General features: G+C 43.9%; 1 pseudogene; it reads right to left on the bottom strand.

Annotated features, from left to right (window-relative positions):
- Positions 1–9,113: 9,113 nt before the first annotated feature.
- Positions 9,114–9,942, bottom strand: LOC131824342 (small ribosomal subunit protein eS4, X isoform-like; annotated as a pseudogene).
- Between the last annotated feature and the right edge of the window lie 499 nt (positions 9,943–10,441).

The raw sequence follows: 10,441 nt of genomic DNA, 5'->3' as shown, positions 1-10,441 counted from the left end.
AAGCAACTGTTTTCCAATGTGCACAGCCGCATGGCTTTGAGAGGAAAAAGATTAAAAAAAACAAAAAAGAAAAAGAGTCCTTTAAGAATCTACCACGTCACGCAGAAAATAAAGATTTTGCCGCCAAATTTGTTCCACAGAAATTATTCTAAAGGACTCTTCTCACATTCAAGTGCTGCTCAGTAAAAATAGTCTGCGGATTATATAAGAGAGACTAATGTTTTAAAGCAGGAAAAATCCCATACAACTGCAGCAGCCCAGGACTCCTCTTGTGGTCCTGTCAAGTTCTCAGCTGCAGTGTGCACAAAGCAAGTGCTCCTCTTTTAACACAAAAAGAAGGAAGTTCTTTTCTCACCACACTGTGATAAAAATCACCTCGCACGTCCCCTTCACCACCCTACCATCCCCACTTGCCTGTAGCATCTCCTCACAAGGTAGGGAATTCAAGATAAAAGCGTGACATACTAAAAGGTACATCAGAAACTTCCCGCTAAAATAACCCTGGGATTTTATTACTGAAGTAAAGACAACAGAATCAATCATTCAGCCTTCAGCTTCCCCCCACCTCCTCACTGCAGAGGATGCTTGGGCTGAAGTCACGGAGCTTGCAAGAAATGCTTGCAAAACCGTTCAATTCCCCGGTGCCCCAGCTGACAGCTTCCTCACCCCACGCTCTCCAGCCTCCGCACTCTTAGCCATGAATCGCATCACACCTCGCCGCACGCTCCCAAGAGAAGGACCGCTGTGCTTACAGTCAAAGGCAAAGCAGACTGAAAACAGCTTTCCCATACAGTGGCTTGGGGGCTCTTGGTGGGTTTTCAGTGTGATGAGGGGACTGAGTTGGAATCCCAACATCTTAATGATAATAACTCCAGCTGCTGTTGGCGAATGGGAAGGACTGGACTACTCTGGGGGCAGGACATGGTGTGTGGAGCACAGAATAAGGACGTCATAAAAACCAGTTTATTTTTCCTTTGGGTTTGGTGGATATGGATCTTGTGTATTGCTTCCACGTGATTCTGTCTGGGGCGGGGGGCATATTATAAATTACTTATTTCCAGCAAGGCATGGTCTGAGGCATTGAGGTTGCAGGCGAATATAAAACCAAATCCCCGCCTCTGAGGAGGTTAATATTCTACCAGATGATGCAGAAATATGTAGAGAAGTACAAAATAATTTGTCAGGTAAGGGATACAAGACATGGACAAAAATCAACCCAAAGAAAGGAGTGGGAGTTAATGAGGGGTACATTCTAGTTAGGGTCCCCTCAGAGGAGGAGCCGCCTCCAAGGAGATTGGAATGACGCCTCTAGTTACCCAGAGAAGCAAGGGTTATGAGCCGATTCAAGCAGCTGGGAAAGTGAAGGCAACAGGATCTTGCATCAGCCTGAATTCGCAGAGCAAACGACAATGGTGACAAGTCAAGGACACCTTCCTTTGGCTAAAGGGGTCAGAGAAACTCACCTGAATAAATGTGTCCGTCTAAGTGGTTAGGATTAAAAATTATGATTTTTAAAAAGATTTTATTTATTTATTTGAGAGAGAGAGAGCATGAGAGGGATGCAGGGCAGAAGGAGAAGCAGACTCCCTGCTGAGCAGGGAGCCCATCATGGGGCTCCATCCTGGGACTCCAGGATCATCACCTGATCTAAAGGCAGACGCTTAAATGACTGTGCCACCCAGGGGCCCCAGGATTAAAAATTTAGTAAAAAGCCATACTTTTAAGTGCTTCCCGAACCAGGACAGCTGTCTAGGTAACTGGAAAAGCAGACACCCAGCACTCAGAGTCAAGCTGTCGCCAGACCCACAAACAGTGGCGGTGGATGCATTGTAACTGAGTGGTTAAGGAACGCTGGGGTAGGAAGCCTAGCTCCCTTGTTGCTAACTGCATGACCTCAACAAAACTATTTAAATTCTTTGCGCTTCAGGTTTTTTTATTGCAAAATAAGGATAATAAAAGTTCTCACTCTACCTTCCGTGACCACACTGGGTGAGTGGAAGGACTTGATAAGACAACATACACATTTTCCTTAGCACAGTGCCTGGAATATATAGTAAGTTCTCAGTAAGCAAGCCTTGAGCTGTCATGACAGAAACTCTCACCGACGCTGCTGTTCCGACACCCTAGAGAAACTCACACTGCCATTGAAGGAAGGGGCAGTGCCCTTTATCTCAAAGCAAAGCAGCACTGTTGTGTCAGAAATTAAGAACAGCAAGGTACATGCATCCCTGTGCTGCTATTCTGGGAAAAGCTGTGACCAAAAGCCCACTTTACGCTATCAGTGGACACACCTGCTGGTTCCCTCTACCCTCTTCTCGCATTTTTAAAAAAGATTTTATATATTTGTCAGAGAGAGAGAATACAAGCAGGCAGCGAGGCCAGATGGAGGGGGCGATGGAGAGGGAGAAGCAGGCTTCCTGCTGAGCCGGGAGCCCAATGCAGGGCCTGATCCTAGGACCCTGGGATCATGACCTGAACTGAAGGCAGACACTTAACTGACTGAGCCACCCAGGTGTCCCTCTCTTCTCACTCTTGACAAGGGAGCTTTTACATGCCTTAAAGAAAAGTCCTACGGCTTAGCTGAAGGAAGCCCAAATGGGACCACGGCAGATTCATTGGAAAAACAATAGTCCACAAAGTCACTCTTTCCAAGACGCTTCATGCACACTGGGTCACCATGTCTGCTTTCCTGGCCTTCATGTTCTGCTTTGTGACTCACTGATATGCAATGAGACAGCCCACAGAATAAGCAGGTCAAGATGTTGGTGGGTCACTAGAGGACAAAGTGTCCATCAAGGCACCCACAAGCTCACAGTCTGTATGTCTGCCATAACTGTGAGAGATACTCATACCTGGAAGGCATAGCCCACACCTCAGCATTCGGGGTCCTGTCAGCGAGAGGTTAATGTATGTATGATGTTGAAAGGCAGTTAATGTATGATGTTGAAAGGCATCTTAGCAGCTTATAGGTTCAACCACGAAAAACATCAACATGTAAAACCACCAGTGTAACCAAAGCGAAGATGAGTGGTCGTCTTCATGAATGATAAGACCGTCAGCCAAGACTACCATGAATACACAGAACAATGTTATTGACAAGCCAAACCAATATATGCAAGTATATATAAAAACACATTACACGTCCTAATAAAAACTCAACACTGATGTTTATAATAGGAAAGGACTGGAAAGAGCAAAATGTTTGTTTTATGTATACATCTAAATTCAAATACATCCACCTGAATCCAATAAGATGTCATCAGCTTGGCTTCCTGTGCTAAACTGAAAGATTTCAAAAAATCCAAACCTACTTGTCAATCTAATTGCTTTTCTTTTAGGCCTATAATTAAGCCATAACCTCCCGTGAACACCCACAAACAATTTATATTTGGAACTAGAACTATCAAAAGTTACACAATTTGCTAATTTTCTTAATATTCCTCTCTCCTATGGATCTTTGCCAGCATCCTGTCGTTTCTAATCGACAGCGTCCGTTTGGCAGCTAAACCAAACAGGAGCCAGTGTTTGTGGCAGGGGAAAGCAATCAGCACAGCCATTCATTAGCATCCTGCTCACACATTCATTGTCAGCTATAAATATTTGCTTGGGCTAACCTCTGCCACCATCGATGGAGCCATTACCACCTGTAACTAAGTGATATATTTGCAGAGTCAAGCTTCTGGCGTCTTACAGCTGGGACTCCAGAATAATCAAAATGTTCATAAACTAACACTTGAGTCCCAGCAGAGTGTCTTGCTCAAGATAACAAATGATGATCCTAGGCAAAGCCACGACAAGTCGAACTGATTCATGAGTTTCACAATTATGCTTCTGGGCTATGTCCATTAGCTTTTGTTGAAAGCTTTTCCTCTTGCTACTGGGGACACTTTCAGGGGACATTCAAGGACACAGTTGGAACTAGACATTGGCAGTTTACTGCAGGATTCTGGGGGGAACCCCACATCCTGCTAAATGCAACCTGAGCTGTTGGTGCTCTGCCCAGATTCCTATCCAAGGCAGGTGCCCCCTCCCTCAGCTGCTCTAAGTGGTAGCTGCTAACAGCTCAGGGCTGCTCCCTCCTGGAGAGGACGGCCCTCCACCAAACCGCAGCCATCTTGACCTGGAAGCTATGCTCTTCCCCACCCCCGGCGAGTCACTGGCATGGAGCACAAATGGCAAGCTGCTTCTCTCTGCGAAGGGCTGACCGTCTCTGTGACGAGATTCATGCTCCGGAGTTTCCCCTTGGGGCCAGGCTGAAGCTAATCTCCCGAGCCTACTGCATTCTTGCTTAGTTTTTCTCCTTTAACCTGTCCTGGTTCTCTCCCTAGTCTTTTCCTGAGAGGACTTGGGGAAAAAAGAAAAAAAAAAAAAAAAAAAAAAGATCACTTGAAAAGGAACTCCCACCACAGGCTCTGCTTTGAGGGAGCCCTAAGACAGTAAGAACTTCTCTTTGGCTGAAATGGGACTGTGCTCCCGCCAAAACACACCAGGAACCTTAAGCCCTGCCTCTTGAACTCGTGGCTGTTCCTAAATACTTGAAACAGGTGAGTCTTTTCACTTGTGGCAATCTAGAGAGAGAGACTCAGTCCAAGGACATCCCTAACACCTGGCAGAGTTCTGTCGGAATGCCTCATCTCAACCCTGACCCACAAAACCCTTCTCAACCTTTCCTAGTAATCATTAGAAAAAGACCCAAAACCCAGTAGAAAAATAGGCATAAAAGTCTTTTTTTTTTCTTTTAAAGATTTTATTTATTTATTTGACAGAGGGAAATCACAAGTAGGCAGAGAGGCGGGCAGAGAGAGAGAGGAGGAAGCAGGCTCCCTGCTGAGCAGAGAGCCCGATGCGGGACTCGATCCCAGGACCCTGAGATCATGACCTGAGCCGAAGGCAGCAGCTTAACCCACTGAGCCACCCAGGCGCCCCAGGCATAAAAGTCTTAATAAAAACAGCCCAATAAAATGGAAATAGGGACAGAAAACAAGAGATGCTCATCCTTCCTCATAATAAGTGAAATACAAAATTATGAGGATATACTATTTTCAACTATTAGACTAGGGAAAATTCAAAATATGATTTTCATTCTGTTTGTATATCTAGTCCAATGATAGTGGGTTTTTCCCCCCTTGTTACAAATGAATTGTGGTCTAAGAGACAGCCCTGTGGAGTTCCACTGTTGGGAAATGAATCTGATAAAGCTCTAGAAAACCCTGTATGGCTGTGGGTAAGAGGAGAGGGTCAATCTTAATTATTAACCCAAACATCTGCTTCCTAGGCAATGTTACATGTTATATTATGTTCCTTCCCCAGGTCTTAAAGAATGTGCTGTTTTCCTTACTTCTCCTATTTGTCCTACCCAGGCAAGAATCCTTATTGTCACTTTTATCTGTTTCTCGCTTTCACCTGAAATCTTTCTCTCTTTAAGACCACAGAATGGACCACACCCTTCAGTTTGTCATATTTTTACTACCCGTCTCATGGCAAAGCAGGATTAAATGGACTAAACATCTTCCCCTCTCACTCCGTGCCTGCTAGTTAGGTGTGTACTGTCTGTTTTCTCACAGCGCTAAGCGGTTTAATGCATTACTTCCCCCAAATAGTCCCTTCCTCTCTCTTAGAAGGATTGGTTCTCTTCACTCCAATCGTGTCAAGTTTGGTCTTGTAACTTGCATCGGCCAGTGAGCTATGAGCACAAGGGACATAAGCTGCTTCCACTCAGAAGCGCTAAAACCCAGCATGACCAAATGGGATGGAACATCCATTCCTTTGTATCTGACTCCCACACCAACCTATTCTTTACTCTCATCCTTTCCCCTCCTGCAAGATCATCCCAGATCAGTGCATCCTAAAAATGGCTTGTTCCTTCAGCCTGGGTCCTGAAACGAAGAGAACACACAGGACAGAGGCACAAAGGACACAAAACAGGAGTGAGAAAGAAGCCATTATGGTCTTAAGCCTCTGAGCTTTGGGAGTCATTTATTATCACTGTATAATCTAGCCCAGGGGTCTGCTAAGTCTATAAACTCCAGAGCATCTCACTTTTTTCTAGATCCCAAATAGCACCCAGCATCATCTTTTGCCTCCAATAAAAAATAGCTGAACAGGGACGCCTGGGTGGCTCAGTTGGTTAAGCGGCTGCCTTCGGCTCAGGTCATGATCCTGGGATTGAGTCCCACATCGGGCTCCCTGCTCGGCGGGGGGCCTGCTTCTCCCTCTGCCTCTGCCTACCACTCTGTCTACCTGTGCTCACTCTCTCTGACAAATAAATAAATAAAATCTTAAAAAAAAAATAGCTGAACAGAATTGTTCTCTTTCCCTTCGCCTTCCTTTCTGAACAATTTAGTCTAAAAGCCATTATGAGGGGCCATGGAAGGGAGGGGTTTTGTGAAGGCGTGAAGAGATGTGGTGGCCCAGAGCAGGGTGTCAGAGAATGAGAAGGTGAGAAGATGAAATAAGTAAATATACTCTGGGTGATGGGAGTCGGGTATCTCATTATCAGGGAAGGGAGTTACATATATGGAAAGGGAGAAAATTATAATGAACCCTACATTGTTGGATTAGCATGGAAGATAGTACTGTGAACATGTAGTTTTCAATATATGTAGATAAACAAATATAATTGTAAATGTGTGTATATATATAAATTTCCTGCCTGTTCCCTGAAAGGGAGAAATAGAATAGCCACAATAGAAATAGAAATAACCACACCTATCACCCAGCTCTTCATTCTAAATATCATTCTCCACTAGGAGCGCGGTGCAGGGGGGAATGGGGAAGTGTCGCTGGTGGGGAGAGGCTGGGGGGAGCTCCGTTGGTTAGTGTCCAACTCTTGATTTTGGCTCAAGTCTTGATTTCAGGTCCTGAGATCAAGCCCTGCATTGGGCTCTGTGCTCAGCACAATCTGCTTGAGATTCTCTCTCTCCCTCGCCTTCTGCCCCTCCCCCCACTTGTACATACACATGTGTGTTTATTCTCTAAATAAATAAAATCTTTTATAAATAGATAAATATCATTCTTCAATAAAGGAATCAGGGATCCTTGGGAAAATAGCTGGTTCCAGAGGTCAAACAGAATAAGTAAACAATGAGCCTAGAATATGTCTTATTCAGCCATAACTAATAAGAAAGTGCTCAAAAAAAAAAAAAAAAAAAGATGGGCACATGTCAAAAGGAAACAGAAACCAGTTTGAAGAGGCACCCACTGGCTAAGTCAGAGAATCAAAATAAATAATGAGAGTAATGAATTAAAACACATGAAACAATGGAAGAATCTATTATATAAATACATAAATATTTAGGTAGACAAATGGAGAAATTGAAGGTTTCTGAAGGAGAAACTGATGAGGAGTAGAATATTTACATAATCTCTAAGTACCGCCCCTCAAAATACTCACTAATTACTAAGGAAACACAGTAAAAGGATGCTGGAGAAGGCTAGCAAACACTTTGTAATCAAGTGATCCAAGTTAACATGACAAGTAATGAAGCAGAGTAAAACATGGGTACTGAGACACTGCCAGGGGCTACGGTACCATGTCCACAGTGGTCCTGCCAAAGAATCAGAATCCAAGCCTACTCGTGGGGATGCATCAGACAGACCCAAATCGAAAGATCTCCTATAAAACAACTGGCTTATGATCTTCACAATTCTCAAGGTTATGATAGTCAAGGGAAGATTTAAAAAACTGCTTCAGATTAGAGGCAGCTAAAGAGAAATGAAAACTAATGTGGCCAAGAAGGTCCAGAGGTGGAGGAATGGAGCCAAAAGTCAAGGAAATTGGGCAGCCACCCAGAAGAGGCAAGAGTGGATGATCCCCTCTTGCTTCCAGAGGGAACATGGTCTACTTAACTGACACCTTCAGTTAGCCTTAGTGAAACTGATGTGTTGGCTCGTTGGCCCGTTTGTCTCAAGAATGGGACAAGAAAAGAGCTCTGTTATGAACAGTTCATGGTGGGGTGCCTGGGTGGCACAGTCTGTTAAGTGTCTTGTTCTTTGGTTTCCTTCCAGGTCATGCTCTCAGGGTCATAAGATCACACCCCTCAGGGGGCTCAGCCCTCGGCATGGAGTCTGCTTCAGCCTTTTTCTCCCTCTTTCTCAGTCCTTCCCCCTCTCTCAAATAAATAAATAAATCTTTTAAAAATAAATAAATAAATAAAAATAAGCAGCTCATGGTAATCTATCAAAACAACCACTGGAAACTAATATGGAATCAATTCCTAGTACTTAGTGGCTTGCCAGCACCTAGATGGTGCTTTATCTGCCTTCTCTTCATTACGAATGAGTTGAAGAAAGACTGGGGATATTCAGCAATGCCCCTACCATCATGCTTGAAGATCCAAGCAAAATCACAGCTTTGCCCACTATTAACGTGTCTTTGTCTTCAAAAAGAAGGTTAACAACAAAACACTTCATAATCCTGAAGAGGTAGATGCCCTTGTTAATAGTTAAGGATTAGGCTGTCTTTTCACCCACAGCTCTAAATGGTTTTACAGCTTTATTAGATTTCTTTTCCAATGGCAACATGTCACAGGGCATCCCTTGATCTAACAATTCAGCTATAGCAGGATGTAATAGTCAGGGTTCTCCAGAGAAACAAAAGCAACAGCATGTAAAGACTGAGATTGAGAGGGAGAGGGACAAGGTGAGAAAGAGAGAGAGAGATTGAGATTTATTTTAAGGAATTGACTCACACGATTTGGAGGCTTGGCAAGTCCAAAATCTGCAAGCTAAGCCAGCAGTCTGGAGACTCTGGAAGGAATTGCAATTTGAATCCACTGGCAGAATTCTTTCTTGCTTGGGGAAGTGAGTCTTTTTCTATTAAGACCTGAACTCTCCTGATTTAAATGTTAATCTCACTAAAAGAAACATCTAGAAAAATGTTTGACAGAATATCTGAGTCCCATGGTCTAGTCAAGTTGACACATTATCACATAGGGAAAAAAGAACCACTGTCATTGTTCTGGATGTGTGTGTAGAATAAGAGCCCATTTCTTTGGATTTAAGGTCATTCACTTTGGTCTCGTGTCTTTCAGTGATGCATATACCTTTTTATTCATGCTGTATTATCTTTAATTAAGTATAAAGACTTCCAATCACATCACCTAGAGACCATTTTATCTACTGCTCTGTTTGGCCACTAGTCTCTTGTCTCTCTTTTCAGCAATGGTGAGGTAGATACCCTTTCCACAGGGAAGAGAAATTCATGGTTTGTTGCCTTTGCCAATAACACAAACATTGGAGAGTCATGTGGCAAAGCTGTGGCCACAAGCATCCTTCACGTGAACTGTGTCAAAAGAACCGGGATGTCTCTGTCTGTAGGTGATCACACCAGTTCTTCCCAGGTTAGCACCCCCAGTCACCACATACAGATGACCAGTGTCAAATTTGATGAAATCAGCAATTTCTCCTGTCTCCAAATCAATCCTAATGGGGTGTCATTCACTTAGATGAGGGGATCAGGAGAGCAGATGGGGCGAACATCTCGGGTCGCCAGACAAGAGATTACTTTTGTCCCACAAAGACCTTTCTCACTTTGCACAGCTATATGTAGCCCCCTCAGGTGTCATCTGATGAACAGCAAAGCAGCCCTTGGTGCCATGGATCAAATGGAAAGTCTTTCCAGTCTTGTCAGGGCTGATGACCAGCAGGGTAGGTTATATTAGTTTGGACCTTGCCATTGATCTCAATAAAACACTGCATACAGATCTCCTTTCCTTCGTCTCCTGTTAGGGCACACTTAAGTCTGTCCCTTAGGAAAGTGATGAGAAGGAGACATTCTCTCTGCTTATGGGGATCGGTGGATGCAGGAGGGACAAACACACCAGCTAGTTTACCAAGAGTGCAATGCTTTGTAGCTGCTGCATTCTGGTGACGCTTCTTGGGACCATGAGCATCTGGAGATGCTGCTTGAGACCCGCTGGGCACAAAAAGCCAAAGATGCATAGACTTTTCTTTCAACCTGGTTTTCATTTGTCAGAGGAAAAGAAGCCTTGAGCATCATCCAAGTTTGGGCTCTTTTTGCCATAATGACTAATGCATTTTATAACTACCTCATTCGTATAAAGGTATGTGGGAAATTTCCTTCCTACACATTCGTGGAGGAAGAACATTTATGCTCATCTGCTCGTACAGACCTGGATCAAGAATCTAGAATCAAGCATCAAGAAAGGCTGGTCTCAGGACCAGATCTTAAGGGAGCTAGAGAAGAGAACTAAGATGTGAAGAGGTTTTCACCTAAAAGTTTTCAACTGGTTTTCCTTAGGGCAGTCAAATCCATTTGCTATAGAAAAGAAAGATCAGAGTTCAGCTGTGGCAGAAATAACCACAAGCTACTCATTCTGTTTCAGAACATCAGGCTATTTCTTCTGCCAGGGACAGAAATGATACTCACGTCTTGGATCCAACTTCTAATCATGTGGCCATGAGCAGGAAAACGAATGGC

The sequence above is a fragment of the Mustela lutreola genome, chromosome 1 (genome assembly GCF_030435805.1).
Source record: "Mustela lutreola isolate mMusLut2 chromosome 1, mMusLut2.pri, whole genome shotgun sequence".
Lineage (NCBI taxonomy): Eukaryota > Metazoa > Chordata > Mammalia > Carnivora > Mustelidae > Mustela > Mustela lutreola.
This window is presented reverse-complemented; position numbering and strand designations above follow the sequence as displayed.